This window comes from Chiloscyllium plagiosum, chromosome 2 (assembly GCF_004010195.1).
Source record: "Chiloscyllium plagiosum isolate BGI_BamShark_2017 chromosome 2, ASM401019v2, whole genome shotgun sequence".
In the NCBI taxonomy this organism is placed as follows: Eukaryota; Metazoa; Chordata; class Chondrichthyes; order Orectolobiformes; family Hemiscylliidae; genus Chiloscyllium; species Chiloscyllium plagiosum.
The window spans coordinates 98,401,681-98,423,775 of NC_057711.1; the positions used below are offsets into that span (position 1 = coordinate 98,401,681).

General features: G+C 38.9%; 1 protein-coding gene across 42 annotated transcripts in view; it reads left to right on the plus strand.

The window, feature by feature from the left end:
• Window positions 1-22,095, plus strand: part of LOC122562121 (receptor-type tyrosine-protein phosphatase delta) — a 2,454,643-nt gene that overhangs the window by 383,336 nt on the left and 2,049,212 nt on the right. The gene's annotated exons all lie outside the window — the stretch shown is intronic.

Here is a 22,095-nt window from a genome sequence, read left to right on the forward strand (position 1 = left end):
CCTCTTTAATTCAGCCTCCACTTTCTCTTAAAGTTATTGCATCTGTTTGACTATCTACATCAAAAAGAAGAAAATGATATGTAACTGGCCAGTTCATTGAAGTGGACTCCATAATCTATAACATCACTGCAGTGTGAAATATTCAACAAAGGAGGTTATGTGAATGCTTGAGCGCGAAATGGCCTACTCCAGTTCCTGTGTTCCTTTTCTTTTTCTCTAGTTTACTGGATTATTGTTGGGAGTACATTCATGATTGTGTGAAGTTTAGGCAGCTTTTCTTTCAAAAGAACTCAATGCATAAAAGAGCAACCCGGATAATTTGCTGATGTTTTGGCTCTTCATTGTAATGAGAAGTGCAAGGAGCTAATTGGATGCAAAAAATCTAGTGAAGGATGATGGAGATCTTTAAAGTACTTAGTATGGAGATATATTGATAGAGATGACTGTAGCACTTAAATATCAACTAAAGGAGAGGCAGAATTTCAATTTTGAACTTGGCACATATCCTTCTAAACCTTTCCTATCCATGTATTTGTCCAATAGCTTTTTAAATGTTAATGTACCGGCCTTAACCATTTCCGCTGGCATCTAATTCCATATATGTACTATCCTCTGTGCAAAACAGTTGCCCCTCAGGTTCTCCTTTAATCTTTCACCTCTAATTTTAAACTGATGCTCTGTAGTCTTTGATTCCCCAACCTTGGGAAAAGAACTGAGTCATTCACCCTAAACTCTTGTGATCGGAAATACTTCTATAAGATCCCTCCTCATTCTCCTTTCTCTCAAGGAGAAAACCTTTCCTGATGAAGGGCTTATGTCTGAAACAGTGACTCTTCTGCTCCTTGGATGCTGCCTTACCTGCTGTGCTTTTCCAACACCTCACTCTTTGACTCTGATCTCTCGCATCTAAAGACAAAAGTCCTAGCTTGTCCAACCTAAGGGTCTGTTTCCATGCTGTACATCTCTATGATGCCCTCTAGTCTTCCATTTCACAAACCCTGGGAAAAAGCCTGAGTGTATTCACCCTATCCATGCTTCCCATGGTCTTATAAACTTCCATAAGATCTCCCCTCAGTTGCCTATGCTCCAAAAGAAAAAAGTTCTCGCTTGTCCAACCGTTCCCTTTCACTCAGGCCATTGAGTCCTGGCAAAATCCTTTTTAAATTTTTTCTGCACTCTTTCCAGTTTAATAACGTAATTGCTCTAACAAGGTGACCAAAACTGAACATAATACTCCCAGTGTGGCCTCACCAACGTCCTGTACAACTGCAACATAACTTCCCAACTTCTATACTCAGTGCCCTGACTGATGAAGGCCAATGTGTCAAAAGCCTTCTTTACTGCCTTGTCTACTGGTGACCCCACTTTCAGAGAATTGTGCACCTGATCTCTCTGTTCCACTACACTCCGTAAGGCCCTACCATACACCATGAAACTCTTACCTTGAATTTGACTTTCCAAATGCAAGATCACACACTTATCTACATTAAATTCCATTTGCCACTTCCTCAGCTGATCAAGGTTGTGCTGCAATTTCTGATAACCTTCCTTAATGTCCACAATACCAACTATTTTAATGTCATCTGCAAACTTACTAATTGTGCCTTGTATATTCTCATCCAAATCATTGATGTAGATAGCAACAGCAATGGATCCAGCATTGAAATCCTGAGGCACACCACTAGTCACAGACCAAGCATCCTTCCAATATTACCCTCTGCTTCTTACCATCAAGTCAATTGTGTATCCAATTTGTATCCTAATCTTCCAGAGCAGCCTACCATGTGAAATCTTATCAAAAATGTTACTGAAATATATCTACTGCCCTGTTCTCATTAACTTTCCTAGTCACTTCATCAGAGAACTCTAACTAATTTGTGAGGCATAATATTTCTTGCACAATGCCATGCTGATTACTCCCTGTCTTTCCAAATGCACGTATATCTTATCCCTCAGAATCTTCTCAAGAAACTTACCAACTACAGATGTTAAGTTTACTGGTCTCTAATTCTTAAGTGTTTCTTTGCAGCCCTTCTTGAATAAAGGCACAACATTCGCTACACTCCAGTCTTCTGGGACCTCACCCGTGGCTAACGATGATGCAAAAACATCAGCTAGAGCTCCCGCAATTTCTTCTATAGCCTATCGCATTGTTCTTGGATATATCTGGTCAGGGCCAGGAGATTTATCCACCTTCATACATTCATGTACGTTCAACACCTCCTCTTCTGTGATATAGACCGTCCCCAAGATATCACCACTAACTTCCCCAAGTTCCCAAACCTTCATGTCTTTCTCCATAGTACACAGAGGGGAAACATTCATTGAAGACCTCACCCATCTCCTGTGGTTCTACACACATATGTTCACCTTGGTTCTTGAGGGGTCCTATTGTCTCTCTGGTTATTCTTTTTCCTTTAAAATACCTAAAGAATCTCTTTGGTTTCATGCTAATCTTCTCAGCCAAGGTGATCTCACGCCACTTTTCACCCTCCTAATAGTCTTCTTCATTAAACTCCACGGATTCCCTTGATTTCCAGCTGCCTGTGTCTGAGTCATGCCTCCTTGTTTTTCTGGTCAGAACTTCAATATCTCTTGTCATCCAGGATTCCCTATTCCTGACAACCGTGCTCTTCACTCTCACAGGAACATATAGACCTTTAACTCTAGCTATTTCACTTTTAAAGGCCTCCCACTTGCGGAGGTCCCTTTGCCTGCAAACCAATTACTCCAATCAACCCCTGCAAGCTCCTGTCTAATTGCATCAAAATTCATCTTGCCGCAATTTAGAACTTGAACCTGTGGATCAGTTTTGTCCCTCTCCATAACGATTTTAAAATTAATAGAACTATAGCCTTTGGTCCTCAATCACCCATCCTGCCCTATTTCCCAAAAGTAGGTCCTTCAAAACTGTTGAAGTCAGTCAAATTATTCTGAAAATTATTGTTTGAATGTTCAGTTAATTTGCATGATGATAACAAATCCACTTTAAACTTTGGTGAGCGTAGTGAAGGTCATTGGGGAGGCATGAGCAAAGCACTAATTATGAGTAAATTTTGCTTGGAAATGAATGGGCGAGGGAAATCACTGGTCAACTGCTTATTATCAAAAGGACATCAGGTAAAGTAACCTTGTCAATCAAGAATTGTACATCATGGTGTTTACTCAGCATACATTTCGTAATAGAGATTAATGTCATGATGAATGCCATCTCCTGTAATTTTATGTTGTCAATGAATTCGATACTCTGTGTCGTAGTTCAGCAAAACAGCATTAGCATATTTATCCCTTGAGCAGGGTCATAATAAATTTTGGAAATGTTTACCTGATTGTTGCTGACAAAATACTTTTTGATGATGCTTTGCGTCTTGTACACAACAGGACAATTGGCCAAAAATAGTGAAGTCAAGGAAAAATTAAATTTATATTGCAAATGCTGCATTGGCACGTGGACTCTGATTGTTAGAGATATTACCAGGATGACAAACCATTAACTGGCAGGGTTTGTTTGCATTTCAAATCAAACATGTAGGCTCTAATTTGTAAGAGCATTGCCCTGAGAAATGTACCAGAGAATGGCTATCAGCTACTTTAAGTTGAGACAGGTACAGTATGTGTACATATTCTTTCTGTCTGCAAACTGCAGGCCTGTATGTTGATAATTTGTGGTCTCAAGTACAAGCAAATGGATCATCCTGCAAGGCTGACTGATTATCCTGAATTGGTGGTCAGCTGAACTCTTTGCATACAGGAATATTTGGAAAATGTTAATCAGCCACAGATTCAGAGGAATCACAGAAATCACAGATTCACAGGAATCACAGGAATCTCAGGAATGTTAGCTATTTTATGTGAGCTTTGCAATTTCTCACCAGTGAGCTTGTTGGTGTAGTCAGTAGCCTGCTTGTTGCAAATGACTGAAGGGACATGTTGCTTGATAAAATCCACCTGTCTTTGGGATTTATATACCTGGTTTCACACTGGAACTGAAATTCATGTACCACATTACTACTTTTTCTGATAGACAGGAAGTTGATTTTGGCTTGATGACAGCATTCTTTTATTGGTGAACACGATTCTTGGTGCCACTGTATTAGGATGAAGGGCTTATGTCCGAAACATCGATTCTCCTGCTCCTTGGATGCTGCCTGACTTGCTGTGTTTTTCTAGCACCACACTCTCAACCCCAACAATTTCATACTTCATACTAACACTCAGGATCATAATGTACAGAACATATGAACCATTTAATCACACTGAGGAGTATTTTGAATGTTCATGAGATGAGATGAGACAGACAAACAATTATCTGTTCAGACTCTAGTTGGAAAAAATGATCTCTTGAAAGCTCTTAAAGCTGTGAATTAAACATGTTAATGTTGGACATTCTCTTTAAAAACATATTCTTCTCTGAGAGCTTATGCATCAGTCTAAATTAGCAATTAATCAAATATCAATTCATTCTATAATCTATTTTAATGATTGTCTGTTTGATTAACCACTTCCAAACTGTATCCACAACTCCTGTTGTTCATTCACAAGAATTTAAGCATAATGTCATTTCATAACAAGATTAAATTTCACAATGAATAAATAAATCCCCCAGAGTTTAATAAAATAGAGAACTTAAGGTTGTATGATCAAATATCCAGCCATCTGTTTATTTGCTAAAGTACCAGAGGTTTTTAGCAAAGAAGTCTGGCATCTGTTCAGGTTTTGTTTTCCAAAGTGTGGATTTAAATGAAAATAGGATTTAAAATGTAATATCCTGATGATGACCTATTAGATTCTCAATTATTTTTTCAGCTTCTCACATTGTCCTTGGTGTCACTCCAAGAATGGTTGATCACTTACCTTAACCTCCTTCTGCCAGTCAACCATTCTACTGAAATGCTACCACAGTCCCTACTGATTTCCTGATGCACTGGTTCCTGATTGTGTTGTTTCTCTGCCTATCTAGCTTAGCATACCTATCTGATTAGTATCGGACTCTTTATTTCTCCGTCCTTGATATTGCTCTGTTTTTTGCACTATATTACACGAATGATATCATAGCTGATTCTATATTTTTGAATGGAGAGGAACTTTATCCACTTGATAATGCCCTGTAATGCATGCCAATACTTGAACATTGCTGACCAGTTTACAGTCAGTGGCATTTTAAGGACAGAGTCTTTATGATCAATCAGTGCACTAAAAACATGCATTGCTTATATAAAAAAAAACTCTAATGGTATAAAGTAATAATCTGTAACCTTGTGCTTGGATATTTGTTCTTATGCACTCATGGGATATGGGCATTGCTGGTTGGACCAACATTTGTTGTATGTTCCAGTCGCACTTGAGAAGATGATGTTGAGCTATTGTAGATGTGTTGCAGGTAGATTCACAATGCTGTTAGGGAGGGAATTCTAGGATTTTAACTCAACATAACTGACCTCCCCCATTCTACCATCAACAGATCAAATTTAAGATCTACAGACACATCAAATCAGAAAAAGTACAAAACAATTAAACAAGTAATAGAAGGTACAGGCTGAACAAATGTCCCTATTCAAATGATGAGAGAGCCCAGCAACAAGTATTGGTAACAATCTTCAGTCAGAAGTGTAGAGTGGATAATTCATGTTGGCCCCAGTCCCGGAGAACTCCAGCATCACTGCCAAACTTCAGCCAATTCAGTTCACTCCATATGATTTCAAGAAACTGTTAATGGCACTGAATACTACTAAGTGGCAACATTCTGTCAATAGTACTGAGAACATATGCTTCAGAATCAGGCCACTAACCAAACTGAACCAAACATTTTCAACACTGACACCTATACGGAAATGCGGAAAATTGTCCAGCTAGGAACTGTGCACGAAAAGCAGGACAAATCTAACCTGGCTTATTACTGTCCCATCACTCTACTCTTGATAATTAGTTAAGTGATGAGCAATATTGTTGGCAAAACTGTCAAGTGGCACTTGTAAAGGTGTGTGTTATGAAGGAGTAAGGGGTACTGTACCTTTAAGAGAGTTGAAGGACTTAGCAAGCACACAGAGTGCTGAAGAATGTACAATGTAACATTTAGTCTAGCAGCTAATAGTACCTGGGTTGTTATAAGACAAAAACAAATTAAAATTTGGCCAATCAATTTATATTATGCCCCAAGATACTAAACTCCAATCAAGTTTGAATTTGATATTTTGACAATATTAAACCAATGAAATAATCCAATGCTTTGGGCTATAAGACTGGGAAAAATAGAGCAGCTGTGGGAGGACTGCTAAGCCACCAATATATGTAGACTGTCCACAGAATAGCTCTCTTTAAAGGTATCTTCATCTATCAATGACCTATGAAACAGAAACCCTAAGAAAAAGAAAAGAAGACTCAGGATAATACAAAGAGAATATTTGACAGCTGGCTGATTTTGAACTTTGAATGTTTTGGTAAATCTTAATCAGGGTTTTAACGGACCAGTATGAGAGAAGGGAAAGTAAAAGATAGGTTAGAGAATGCAGTTGTAAATAGTTGTTAGTTAATTATTCTCTGTTAGACTGTTTAAAAAAGTTGTTAATTTTTACTTTAAATAGTGACCTTTGGCATAGTTCTTGGCCTTTTGACTTTTAACAGATTACAGTACAGGTCATCTGAGTTGCTGGTTTAAATTGGCAGGGGGCAGGATTTACTCTGCGTCATAATACATGCTATGCTCAGTCATTATAAACTTGGATTCTGGCTGAGCCATTCACCATCTGACCACATCACAGCTTTGGCCCAAACATGGACAGAAGAGCTGAACTTCAAAGGTGCAGTGAGATTGACTGTACTTGACACCACAGTGGCATTGGATTGAGTGGGCCTCATGGAATCTAGAAAACCTACCGTTAATGAAAATCAGGAGGAAAACCGTCTATTTGCTGGCATTAAGGAAAATAATTGTGTTTGCTGGACGTCAATCTTCTCTGCTTTAGGACAACACTTCTTCCAGCAAGTATCTAAGGTCCAACCATCTTCAGCTTCTTAATCAATGATTTCTCTCCATCTTAAGGTCCATAGTGAGAAAAGTCACTGATGACTGTAAAACAATCTGCCCCAAATATGTCTCCTTGGATTCCGAAGCAGTTCCATGTAAAATGCAGGATGACCTTGACAATCTCGAGGTTTGGGCTAAACAGTGGCAAATAACATTCAGGTCACAAGTGGTACGCAATGACCAATGACCATCTTGATATTGAATGGCATTCACATCACTGAATTCATCACTATCAACATGTGATTTTAAGATCAGCTGAACTGGACTAGCCATATATATACTGTGGCCACAACAGCGGGTCAGAGGCTGGATATTGGCATGGCTGACCTCCTGTCTCCCCAGCTTTGTCCACAATCCTCAAGGCACAAATCAGGATTGTGATGGAATATTCCCATCTTGCCTAGGTGAGTGCAGCTCCTATAACACAATCCAGGACGAAGCAGCCTACTTGATTTGTGCCCCATTCAACACCTCCAATATTCCACCATCAGCACTTAGTGATTGCAGCATATTACCATCTACAAGAAGCACTACAGTAACTCACCAAGACAACTCCAACAGCACCTTTGAAACATGTGGCCTCTACCACCTCGAAAGACAAGGGCAACAGATGGGAGCGTGCGTGCACTCCCACTTGCCAGTTTCCTTTCGAACCACTAGCACCATCCTGACTTGAAATGTATTGATGTTTCTTCAGCGTTGGTAAACGTGCTGGAACATGTTTATCAGTGTGTCTACACTCAAATTACTGCAGAGGTTTCAAAAAGCTGGTCATCACCAACTTTTTCAGAATAATTGGGGATGTAAACATAGGCTTTGCCAGCAATGTCCATGTCCCATGCACAAATCAAAAAAAGTTTGAAATTGACAAGTTTTAAACTTCTCTGGCAAAAGATTCCCTACTCCACAACAGGCTTCCCTCCAGTGTTCATGAATTGACCAGCTGTTCATTACAGGTTTCAGGAACTCATCTATTTTAATGAAAAAAATCAGGGAACATGACATTTACAGCAATTGTCAATTACAGCAATCCCAATGTCACTTTACATCAATGTCTCGTTGCAGCTTGACATGTTACTTGCTCTTGGAAAAATAGAGTCTACAGTGAATGCCTGGTTTGGCTGTCATTTGCAGGCCACCATATTTGGGCCTGCTAATATATATTTGCTCTGCAATAAGAGAGAAAATTTCAGCCCCTTGTATCTTTGAATTATCAGCACATAGTCCTCACAGTTTTGAACCACATCCATGCTGCTACAAATCCATCATATTGTGACATGGCTATTTGTGATAGTTGCTGATTTAATTTATTCATCGCCCTTTGTGGATTTCCATGAATTCTAAGCCCATCTTTGTATTTCTGATACTCACCCCTTAGTCTACCTTCACGAGCAGGGTACTATTTCTTTCTACTATGCTATTCAACATTCTCGATCATTGCTTTTTACATAGTGTGTTTGAAGGTTCGTAAGTGTATTGCATGTTCCCTTGTGATTTTTTTGCTGAGTCTCCTTTTCACAGTTAGCTTGCTTACTGTATCAGTTAAGAGTTTGAAGAAGAATGTGCCTTTGTCAATTATGTTTCAAGCTAAGTGGATACACAGTCTCATCTGCTGGAAAACCTGAAATGAGAAGGTGGGTTAAGCGTACTGCAGGAGACGGGTGAAAATGCAACTGTGTTTGTATTGTTCTGTGAATGTCACTCCTGCTGCCATTCTGCAGTTATTCCTCCTTGGTATCAACAGCAGATTTCCTACTCTAATGACAGGTGAAGAAGTGTCACTCTTAAATTGCTATCTAACTATAACACATGAAGCAAGGCATTGTTATAACTTTGTGTTGCTTTTCAGCTGCCAGAATCCCACCTCAGAGTTTCTCATCTCTTCTGCCAACTCCTTTGAATCCTGGGGTTCAGAGCTATCATGTGTTTCCTTAAATCTCCTGTCAATGCAATGGAGGCCAAAACTGGAAGTAAAATGATACTGAAGGAGTTGAGTTTTAAGAAGTTCGAGGCAGACTTGATGAATTTATTTCAACATAACATCTAGATACTAAATATGCTAAGAATATGAAATAAGAAAAAGTGCTGAAAAGGCTCCAAACATCAGGCAGCATCTCTGCGTAGAATGAATTAATGTTTTAGGCCAATGACCTATTGTCAGAACTTTCCGCACAATAATAGTCCCACCCAATACCATCTGAGATAGGGTAGCCCCTCTCCAGAGGAAATTGTTACTCTTGTTCTTCTCTTGACAGATATGCAACATTTTCTGTTGTTACTCCATATTCCCAGCAGTTACAACACGTTCATACATTGGAAAACTGCAGAAGCTGAAATTCTGAAGCAAAAACAGAAATTGCTAGAGAAACTCAGCAGGTCTGACAGCACCTGCGGAAAATAAAGCAAAGTTAATGTTTCAAGTCCAGTGACCCTTTTTTAGAACTGATAGTAGCTAGAAAAGGTGATATTTATTTTGATGACACAGCGTGGGGATGGGAAAGAAGTGAGTGGACAGCTGGAGATGGAGCTCAGAAAGAGAGAGAAAGACAATTACCTCGACAAAGAGATTGATGATGATAAACTAAAGGAGAAAAGTTGATAATCAGAACCATGAATGGGTGGAAGTGGTTCGCCTGTACTGAAAGCAACCAATGTTATGACGGGGCCTGAAAGTGAGAAAAGGACATGGAAGGAGATGTTCAAGCCCTAAAATTATTGCATTTGAAATTGAGGCTGGAAAGCTGCAGGGTTACCAACCGGAAAATAAGACACTATTTTTTCAGCTTCTTAAAGGTAAGAATCTGGTACCAAAATGGTTACATTTGAACTTATTTGAGTTTGGGGGAGAAAGTGGAACAATTGTTTTGTCACTGGACTAGTAATCCAGAGACCCAAGTTAATGCTCTGTGGATTTGAGTTCAAATGCCATCATGGCAGATGATGGATTCAAATTCAATAATGTGAAGCTCACTAATAGTGACCATGATAAAAATAATTGATTGGTGTTTAAAAATCCATCTGGTTCTATAGTGTATCTTTAGGAAAGGACGTCTCCCATTCTTACTTAGCCTGGCTGACAGGTGACTCCAGACCTGCAGCAACAAGATTAATTCTTACCTGTGTTTTGAAATGGCTGAGAAACACTCAGAGATGGGTAACAAATGCTGGACTTATTAGCGATGCACATGTCCCATGAAAGAATTAAGAAAATCAAACTCTACAGAGTACAAAAGGGTTAAATCAACAATGTACTATTGAAGTGCCAATTAACAGCTGGTATATTGTATAGTTGCTGTGTTATCATTCCCTGCCTGTCTGCAATAGCAACCATATATTTTGTTTTATTTACATTAGGTGCAAGATTTTTAAATGTTATTTCATGCAGGCCATGATAGGAACCCCTGTATGTTGATTTATAGGTAAATTGCCCTGTGTATCTTGATAGAGATGTCACATGTCAATTGGATGAATGTCTAAACACAAGTAAACTGGATCTGAATCAGTCTTTCATTCTGAATTGTATTCAACATAATGTGAAAAACTGTAACAAGACTTCTTTTTTAAAAAAGTGAAACTTCCTGTTTCCAGTTACTGTCCAATCACATAAATGCCTGAAACCTGGCAAGAAGTTTTGTGCCAAGTGTGACAGGACACCAGATGTCAGAGTGGGTTAAGATGACACATAAGTACTGTCGGCTCAATGGGTTTGCCATTTTGCCAGAGACAGTAGGATGATGTATGGGTGATGGAGAATCTGGCGAGTTCCCACTATAGGGGCAGCAGACATCACGTTCCTTGCTCATTATAATTAAATTTTGGCTTATGTCCAATTTAACTTAATAATTTAGCATGGTTCCTTTTGTGTGTCTGATTAGCATTCAACTTTAAAAAGAAAGAAAAAAAATTAGGCCACTTACTAAATCATTCTAGTTGCTTACTTAAATTCCCTTTAGCACTCAATATTTGCAGTAAAACTTAGTGCTGCAAGTTGGATGAGCCATAATATTAAAGGACAGGAGAAGAATATGCAAATGAAAGCTCTGTGGGGACTTTGAGCCACGTAGTGTGCTTGATTTACTGAAGTCAGTAATCATTCTGCTGTCGAGTCCAAAAATGGATCTTAAATCACATCAAGTATTTGATCTCTTTATTTCACACATCCTTTTGTTATAAGGTAAAATCTCTTCTGCACCAAGGCAAGTGACTTACTTCAAATGTAACAAAATAACTTTTTTATTGCCACACAAAATATGAAGAATGAATAACATTGACACAATAATAAAGTGCCAAATTGAGCAAATCTTGTACTAGTGTAAAGAGTCTTTGCTATTGACTGAAGAACTAGTGCAACCCAATCCAAGGAGCACCTTTTTGAGCCAAATCCCTGTCAAATCTTGCTCTGGAATCAGGACTGGGGGTAGGGCAGCTGCCTGCCATTCAGACACTGACAGCTGTTCAGCTCAGCAGCACCATTGAAGTGACCTTGTTTGGATTTTGATGTGCAGGCTGAACTACAAACAAGGCAATGCATCTGAAAATTTGGTATGGAGGTAGGGATGGAGAAGGTTTGGAGGATGGATTACTTGGATTCTTTGTGTCAGGAGTAGTTGCAGCTCATGAATCAGATGATCTGATTTGAAAGGTATTCCGGACTAAGACAGTGTGACTGTAAGTGATACGTCTGAGGGGAGTCATCGTGTGGGAGCTGCAGTCTTTGCAATTATCCAAAAGGTTTGAGTTAATTGGTGTGTGAGTGTGTAAGAAGGAATGTAGTGATGGTAGAGAACAATTTAATGAGGTGTATGAACACTGTTCTCTGCAGTATAATGAGAGTCCAGAGTTCTGCATTGACTGCGTGGTGCCAAGTTTTGGGACTTCTACTCAAGGCTGTGGGAGAGCTTAGAGCGGGAGGGGGAGAGTCCAGTCATTGTTGTCTATGTAGATATCAACAACATAAGCAGACCAAAGAGGCAAAACAAAAAACAAAGGAGTTTTCCCTGTTGTGAGGACTTTAAAAGAGGCTAATGGGAATTATAGCATTGTATCTTACTGGGTAATTCTAAATCTTCAAAGTGCATGTAAGTAGTTTGGTTTATTTTATTTTGTTTTCTGTTTGTTAAAACTTTTTGTTAAAACCAAATCTGCACCTAAAATAAAATATTACCCCTTCCATCGTGCACCCTCTTGCTTAAGAAGAATCTACTTATCTCTGCCTTGACAATATTCAAGGAGTTTTTGATGAAAAGTAGTAGAATCAGAACAAAGGTCATCTCATTAAAAGCAAAAGAAAATCATATGATCTATCAAGCTATATTTCACGGGGTCTGACTTGTTCTGTTATAGGATCGGCCAGGAAAATAACCGGTGAAAGATTAAAGATTACAGTCAGACCAGTCGTGACCTTACTGAATGGCAGAGCAGGCTCAAGGAGCTGAATGGTCTACTCATGCTTTTCATATGTATTGTCAGCTGTTGCCAGAAGACACTCCTAACCCTCCCACCACACATACGGCATTTGTAGAATTTCAGGATTATGGAGGGGTCCGGCCGGAGAAAAGTAATGGGGGTTGACAGCATTGGAATCCTCAGGAAAGGCATTCAGGGCTGCCTGCAACCAGAGTAATCCCAGTTACAGTGAGATGAGGCCCTTACATGGTTCTGAATTGTCCACTTAAGGGCTTTAATTGGCACCACGATGGAATGATAGAGTCTAGGCCTTCCCACTTAGAACTGAAGTTTGTTGGATCTGAGAAGATGGTATGGTTTCTGGCCCATCACCATCCCATCTCATTAAATGCCCTTCCTGCCTCCAAACCCACACCCAGCAAGAGCAGAAGATTTTTCCCTATAAACCAGGATAACTTTATGAACAGGAGTGTTGAGTTTAGTAAGTTATACTGTTCAGATTCCAGATTCCAGATGGAGTCTATATTAAAAATGTGTACATCTCAATGATCATCAAAATAATACTTTTAAATGGGCTAGGTCTCCAAGTTCATCTGCAAGTTATGTAGTTGTGTGGCAAGACCAAAATTATAATCTGACCATTTTTGATGAAGCTTCAGTGAATATGGAAATGTGATGGATTTGTGAACTGATGTTGGGTTTGCTAAATACTACCCATCTATAAGCAGCTCGCACTCATGATTAATGATGTGTTCTTGAACTTTCTGGTCACATTCCTGAACAATGAGATGCCCAAATCCAGTCTGAAACTGAAAGTGTTTTATTTATCTTGTAAGATTAGGTGAATGTGATACTTTTAAATATGAGAAGTAACTAAACAAGGGAAAAGGAAACATTGAGAATATAAATCATTTTTAGGCTTTTAGGTATTTGTTAATTAGGTCACAGAGTCCTTGCATTTGTTTGGCCTATTGAGTGAATCTGGATTGAAAGTAGAGAGCAGAAGGCTGTCAGTGTGTTCACCATGTTTAGTCATGTCTTACAGACACAGGGTTGCTCCCAAATGACCAGAAATATGCCATGATTTATAACTGTGACTAAGAATTAGAACAGGACACATAGGAAAGGAAGAGCTGTAAAAGCTTTGTTAATGTTGCATTAATCACGTTTTGTAAAAGTATGTCTTCATGTTGGAAAACAAAATTCAAGGAACCGGGCTGGTGCATATGAAATCAAGTATTGGAGCATTGTTTTCCACAGTCTAAGTTTACTCGTTTTGATGTTCTCTCCGCGCACGATGATAAGTTGAAAAAGTGACTTATTCACCAATTCTCACCAAAAAGTTCATTTTTGCACCCAGAAATAACTGCATTTATTGAAATGAAAAATACTTTTAAATACTTTTAGTGCTGTTGCCTCACAGTGCCAGGGACCCAGGTTCGATTTCATCCTTGGGCGATTGTCTGTGAGCAGTTTGCACATTCACCTTGTGTCTACATGGGTTTCTGTTGGGTGCTCCAGTTTCCTCCAGAAGTCCTAATATGTGCAGGGTACATGAATTGGCCGTGCTAAATTGTCAGGTAGTGTCCAGAGGTCTGTAGATTAGGTATGTTAGCCATGGGAAATATAAGGTAGGGGGATAGGTCCGGAGGATCATAGTGGAATAGTTGGGCTGAACAGCCTGTTTCCACAAGGTAGAGATTCTATGAAAAACTGCAGGTGGAATAAAAATAAAGTACTCGAGAAACCTGTTGAATATATATGAAGGTTATGCAGCTTGTGCATAGAATGGTTAAAAATACACTGTTGAAAAAACGTAAACCCTGACTTCCTTGCAAACCACCAAACATCTTCAACCTTCCCTCAGCAGTAATCTTGAAACCTTTGTAATCTCTGAAATCTGAGCTTATGTTTCATCTCAAATCAGGTTCCTTTTCTTGTCATGAAAGGGCTTTTTGTCAAAGTCATGAATCCAAGAGATTTTGGATGGAGGTTTGCTCACTGAGCTGAAAGGTTCATTTCCAGATGTTACCTTACTAGGTAACATCTTCAGTGGGCCTCATGCAAAGCAATGCTGAAAATTCCTGCTTTCTATTTATATGTTTAGGTTTCTTTGGGTTGGTGATATCATTTCCTGTGGTGATGTTATTTCCTGTGGTGAAGTCACTTCCTATTCCTTTTATCAGGGGGTGGTAGATGGGGTCTAACTCGATGTGTTTGTTGATAGAGTTCTGGTTGGAATACCATGCTTCTAGGAATTCTCATGCGTGTCTTTGTTTGGCTCTTCCTAGGATGGATGTGTTGTCCCAGTCGAAGTGTTGTCCTTCCTCATCTGTATGTGAGGATACTAATGAGAGAGGGTCATGTCTTTTTGTGGCTAGTTGGTGTTCATGTATCCTGGTGGCTAGTTTTCTGCCTGTTTGTCCAATGTAGTGTTTGTTACAGTCCTTGCATGGTATTTTGTAAATGACATTAGTTTTGCCCATTGTCTGTGATTGAATGATGGCAGTAAGATCAGAAAGAGAAAGGATTTCAACTCAGAAAATTAAGGAGTAACCATTCAGGTGGAGCTAAGTAACTGCAAGATATGGAAAACATTGTGTGGAATTATTGATCGACTTTTAAAAGTTGTTTAAATCCAGGTTAGAGGATGAATCAAAGTTGGAGGTGCATTTAATAAGGATAATACTGTAAGTCGGAGCTGAAATTTTACATGAAATATGATGTTTTTACTTAATTCAGTATAAAATAAAATGGCAGAATATTTTTCAAATAGTGAGAGATGAGATGTGTCCATAAGAAGGATCCTGGTACCGTCGTACAAGAATCAGTATGTTATTAAAAAGGAGTAAGAAGTAATTAGCAACTTATTTTCAATTACTTCCTCGGATGTGGGTATCACTGGCTGGAACACCATGTAATGCCCATCACTAAATACAATTGAGAAAATGAGATTGAACTACTTTCTTGAACCACTGCAGTCCGTGGGGGGGAGGCACGGGAATCAGAACATCCATGATATCTTCAGATTGTTGCAGACTTTGACACAGCAACAATGAAAGAATAGTCATCATAGTTGCAAGCCAGAATGGTGATGCTACATGTGGAGCTTGCAGATGGTGGTATTCCCATATATCTGTTGTCCCAGTCCTTCTCGATGGTAGTGATTATGTGTTTAGAAGGTGCTGTCAATGAGCCTTAATGTACCACTGCAGTCCATCTTGCAGATGGTTTGCATTGCTGTTACTTTGTGTCAGTAAGTACTAAATGTCTATGAATACGAGGTGTTGAGGAAAGCTAGGGAAGAGAAAAAAAGAGAGGGGATGGAAATACTTTTTCTCCAGTATATCCTTAATAAATATGTCCCAGAGCATCATGCATGGAATCGATTTAGTTTGGTTTCAGAAGTAATAAGGATCTTTTCTAGAGGCCAACACCTAATTGAAAAGTTATAAAGGAACAACTATTCAGGGAAATTCATGAGGGGCCAGACTTATAGTGCAGTGAGCATGGAGGACTACAATTATCCTAAAATATATTGGGATAGTGTAATGAGTAGAGTTTCCAAACTGTCTTCAGTATAGCTTTTGTAGAAAGAATAATCTGACCCAGTGAAATAAAAGAAGTGTTGTTGGTTCCAGAGAATGAATCAGGTTAGTTAGATTAGATACCAGTAAGGGAAATATGTAGGTACTCATGATCATAGTATAATAAAGATAAGATTAGCTATGGAAAAGAATTAACAATATGGAGTAAGAATACATAATTGACACAGTGTCAGATTAAATTAGTTAAACAGACCGAGCATAGGTAAATTGCGGTAAAGTGGTAATCAGAACTGAGCGTTGTACTGCATTTCAAGAGGGATAAAGATAGGAGAGACCAAGCCAGAGCACTCTGTATGATGAAGGAGTCAGCTAGTTATTTGATAATGCAAGTGAGAACCAAACTGAGCATAATAAATTCAGAGGAGCACTGAAAGTGAAATGGAAGACAATGAAGGGACCCTGTATGAGAAGAGACTGTTGATGAAAGGCGAATCCAAATAATATTTAGCAATATGAATAGTATAAAGTGAATAAGAAATAAAGTGGGGACTTTGGATAAACTTCAGATCTAAACTGGAGAAACAATATATACTCTTGCATTTGATTTGTGTTTCTATGTTCTGTGTTAAAAGAATGCTGAGGCTGAAGGGTGACCTTATAGAGGTTTATAAAATCATGAGGGGCATGGATGTGATAAATAGACAAAGTCTCTTCCCTGGGGAAGGGAGAACTAGAAGGCGTAGGTTTAGCCTGAGAGGGGAAAGATATAAAAGAGATCTAAGGGGCAACTTTTTCACACAGAGGGTGGTACGTGCATAGAATGAGCTGCCAGAGGAAGTGGTGGAGGCCAGTACAATTGCAACATTTAAAAGGCATCTGGATGGGTATATGAATAGGAAGGGTTTGGAGGGATATGGGCCAGGTACTGGCAAGTGGGACTAGATTAGGTTAGGATATTTGGTCAGCCTGGATGGGTTGGACCGAAGGATCTGTTTCTGTCATGTACATTTTTATGACTCCATGACGAATAAGTGAAGGATGTGGTTTGGTTGCATTTGAGTTCTGTTCAACGCAAAGTTATTGGGATTTTTGTTGATATGTACATGTATAATGAGGATTTGCAGTCTTGAAGCAGAGCTCAAGATGAAGAGTTCAATATATTAGAAACATGGATTTAACAAAATAAAATTGCTGTTGTTACTTAGGGACAAGGATCCAGAATCACAAGAATTATCCAGAAAACTGGGAAATGTGTAGGTCAGTCAAACTGACTCAGTGCTATTAGCATTGCAGTCTCCAAATCAGTTGTGCTGGGGGAAAGCTACTGAAACCACAGCCTAGTACAAAATTTATAGTCACTTCAAAATTTGTGAGAAGATTTGTAGCTCGCGTGCTCGTTGTATACAGGAAAGCCAAGTCCTGAACTACAAAAGCAACCACCCCAACACACACAAAAGAAGTTGCATCAAGACACTGTTCAAAAAGGCCACAACACACTACAGTACACCAGAACTGCAAAAAGAGGAAGAAGAACACCTCTACAATGTATTCGCCAAAAACGGATATCACCGCAATTTCATCAACAGATGCCTAAGGGAAAGACAACGGAATGAGGACATGCCACAACCCAAAGGACTAGCCACGTTACCATATATCAAGAACATTTCTGAACTGACAGCCAGACTACTACAACCACTAGGACTCATAACAGCATACAAACCAACAGCCACTCTCAGACAACAACTCACCAGGACAAAGGATCCGATACCCAGCATGAGCAAAACCAACGTAGTGTACAAACTCCCATGCAAGGACTGCACAAAACACTACATAGGACAAACAGGGAGACAGCTAATGATCTATATCCATGAACACCAACTAGCCACGAAACGACACGACCAGCTATCCTTAGTAGCCACACACGCAGATGACAGGCAACATGAGTTCGACTGGGACAACACTATTATAGGACAAGCGAAACAGAACAGCCAGGGATTTCCCAGAGGCATGACCCTCATCCACAGATTCTATCAACAAACACATTGACCTGGATCCAATATACCGGCCACTGCAGTGGACAGCTGGAACTGACAACCGGAAGCGGCAGAGACAAACCATTATAAATGCGGGAGGAAACAACACAGAAGCGCTTCACAGGAGGCTCCCAAGCACTGAGGTTGTCACCTAGACAGGGGATGAAACGTCTGCAACACAAATTCCCAGCTCGGCGAACAGAACCACACATAGTCACTTCAAGTATGGTCTAAATAAGGAAATCCAGCACCAATTTGTCAATGGAGAATTATTTTGAACCATTTCAAAATTCTATGTTCATGTATTATTTCAAACATAATATTTTGTTTACTTTAGACTAGGAAATTCATTCTACATGTTTTTCTTGGCTGAACTTAACTGCTTTTTCTTGAGCTTGGTGCTTTAATTCTGATCCAGTCTTTGTGTGCAATTGAATTGGTGGAGGTGGTGCGAGGAGGGGTGCAGGGATTCAAGAATCAATCTAACAGACATGAATTTGGAAGTACCTACTGAAAGGACAAAAATTAGCATCTCTGAGAATTTTGGTCAGGTATGTCAGGGGAGCTGAATATTTGTATTTGCATTATAGTCTGAAGAAAAGCAGACTCAGCTCTTCAAAAGGTCTAGGAAAGAAACAAAACCAAGTCCCAGTTTGCTGACAGAGGGAATTTCTTCAGAAGGAAGAAAGTAAATATTTAGGAGGGAGGAGAGGACCGTTGAAGAAATGAGAATTGCATGGACTTCTAATGAGACCTGGGAAATTTTAAACTTCAATTTTGATTATCATCTTTGTTTCCTGAAGGAATGATACATTGAATGCTTCAAATTGTATTTAATATAAAACCAAAAATGTTAATTATTTCCAGGTAAGTTGATTCATGTCTTTTATGTATGAACTTGTGTATGTTTTATTTGAGGCCTAATCTCATTAAAAAGCTGAGGCATTGGGCTATTCCTCTGTCAATTGAAGAGAGCTACCATCCAGTTCACAGCTTACTACTGTGGAACATTTTCTAATCTTGGATCCAAAGAATTCTTAACCCAAAACAAATCATTTTGCTCTATTATCTATCTGTATAGCTTCTGCCCCTCTGGACTGCCCTTTAACACAATTAAATTGTGTCACATTCTTCACTCCTGTTTCTGTTATGGAATTGGAACCTAAAAAAGAACTATGTTCCTGTGTATCAAGCAACTTTAAAAAGCTAAGATTGGAAATGTAATGCAACTGAAGAGTCATATACTAATCAAAACTGCTAATTTTCATTTTCCAGAACATATGAATGTGATTACTCAATTTTCATCTGAGATGATCCTATTACTTTTTGAGCAACCTAAATTGTGTTTTTCTCATAGTTGCAGATACATCTCACAGCCCATTTAATAGTAACTCTTACTTCTGCCTCCAGTTTGGAAATGCCAGCGAAGAACCATTGGTGTAATGTTAAGTCTTGGAAATTGCATATTCTTTCCTCTATGTGGAGCTTTTTTCTACAGTGCTATGGCAGACAAGTGAATAACACACCCCAGAAACTTTCTGTTAGTGAAACCTTCATCCATATTTTTATCTTAAAATTTGACAATTCTAACACGATCTGTGCAGCCTCTCATTTTCTGCCTGTGATTATCCAAAGCTCCACTGCCTGTATCCAAACAAGTATCCACCAGCCCTGAACTCATTTACTTACACTGGTTACTATTTAAATAATGCTTCATTTTAAAAAAAAAATCCTCATTCTTGTTTTCAGATTCCTCCTTGCCCATTCCTGTTTCTACTTCTGAAGTCCACACTTGTTCCACAACCTTATGAGATACCTACTATCTTCTGACTCTGGTTTTGTGAGCATTCCCACATTTGATTACTCTATGCTGTTTCTTCTGCTCCAAGCTCTGGAACTCCCTAAACCTTTCTGCTAACTCTATGTATTTTTCCTTCTATGTCACCCTCCTTAAAAGCAACCTCTGTCCATCCGCCTTTGTATTTCGTTAAGTGGTTTGGTGCTGAAATTTATTTTAGAAAGCTCTGACAAATTAGGGAAAGTTTATTCTGTTAAACTTGGTTTATAAGTACAAATTATTGACGTGATTAAAAAATGATGAGCTCTTTAGTCAGGTCAAAACTTGCTACTAACTCACTTGAGCTCAAATAGCTGAGCAACGCCTAAGGATCCAACTTGTGATTAAATGTGGTCTGATTGGCTCAGCTGCTTGTTCAGTGAGCACTGAGGGAGCCCAAAATGTTATTGGAATGAAAATTAGAACAGTGTCCTAAATAAATTATGTAATATTCAAAGTGTATAATTTAATCATTATATCTGTTTTTGGTGACTTGTGTTCTGAAGCAAACTATATTAAAAAATATAGATAAAAATAACTGAAATCCAGGAGATCCATTATGAAATAAAAATTGTGACCTTGGAAATTTTGGAAGAATCCGACTTTAATTGTCCTGTTATTACAACTTTACATAACCCTTTGGAGGGTTGGTGCAGACTTAATGGGCCAAATGTCCTCTTTCTGCCTGGTAGGGATTCAATGAGAGTGAGGAGATGGAAATACCAGGGAAAGACAGACAGTGGAGATCAGAGGGATTATGCCGAAGGTCAGAGACATCAGTAAATGCAGATCGCTGGGAGATTGCAGAGTGTGGATCAATGGATTTGTTACAATATTTTGCAGGATGGCCTGGGGATTTTCACTCCTGCTATTTCTGTTCCACAAGTATTGCTGAAGAGTGACTCAGCTATTGGATCTTGTAATGTTGGCCTGAACCAGACTGACTGCCATGGATTGTTCGAGGTCTAGATAGAGTTGACATGTATTATCAAATTTAAAATTGAGATCATATCTGAGTCAGGCTGATTCACCTTTTATTTAGTGACAGACTCACATCCTTGTATTGCCTTGCTTTAACTCCCCAGCCCCACACCCAAACCCTGCTTGGTTTATACAAGAGGTGGGTGGAAGTTCAATTTAACTGGTCATTTAATCTCCTGCCCATGTAATGAGATTAATATTCCACCTTTAACTTTAACAGAATTTGGCAATGTCTTCAGTCTGTTGTATACACAATGTGTTTCTTTTGATCCTTCCCTCATTAATAAGATGGTGGTTTCTCCTGTTTAGGGGGATAAGCTCCACGTGGTTTTCAGCTGGGCACAGTTCTAAATTTTCTACTGGAACTGTTCAGGCTTTTCCAGAAATTCAGGTTGATGTTTGTATGTATCTGTGCAGCCAGGCAATGGAGTACAAAACCATGCAATAAGTATTTTGTGAAAATCTTTTGGGAGGTTCCTCTGGAACTGTTAAGAAAATAAAATATATTTTTTCACAAGTCTGAACTCTATTTCTTCATGCTGGTGCTTCTCTGGTGAGTTCAACAGTCACATCTTCAAATCATAAACAGGGCCCCAGAGGGGCTCATGAGCAACCCCCATTCTCTATTTTGAATAACCTGGAAATAGTAAGCAGATTTGATATAAAAGGAATTGTAAATTAACTTAGGAAAACTGTCAGTGATTTGCAGCAAATCATTCCTCTCTTGTTTAAGACAAGGTATGTGTTTGGGGAAAACAGATTCATATGATTATTCGTGAGTACTGAATTGTGCCTTGAGATTCTGTTGCCTGAACAATCCGTGACTACAAGGAGAAAAATAAATCCAGTCTTACTGTGTAATGTTTTGGAATTTTGAGAGATAGATACATATCCCTCTTTCCCATTTCAATGCAATTCAGTGCAAGAGGTAACTGATAAATATCACTTCTGTGATGAAAAGTTGTCTTTGACATAAAAGTTGATAGTTATAATCACCTTTACTGTCACTGGGATAGATATGGCAATGAGGGATAAACATTTAAGGTGCTAATTGAGTATCTGTTCTTTTAAAAAAAGTACTTCTGTGTGAGAGATGTTTATGTCCCAATTCATCAATAAAATACCAACAATCTTAGTGTCCCATTAGCCATAGTTCCAGAATAGGTTAATTCAAAACATTGATGAAGTTAATGCTCGACATTATTTTTAAGAGAGACAGCAACTTTCAATTTATTCACAACACGATTAACTCATTGACATGCATTA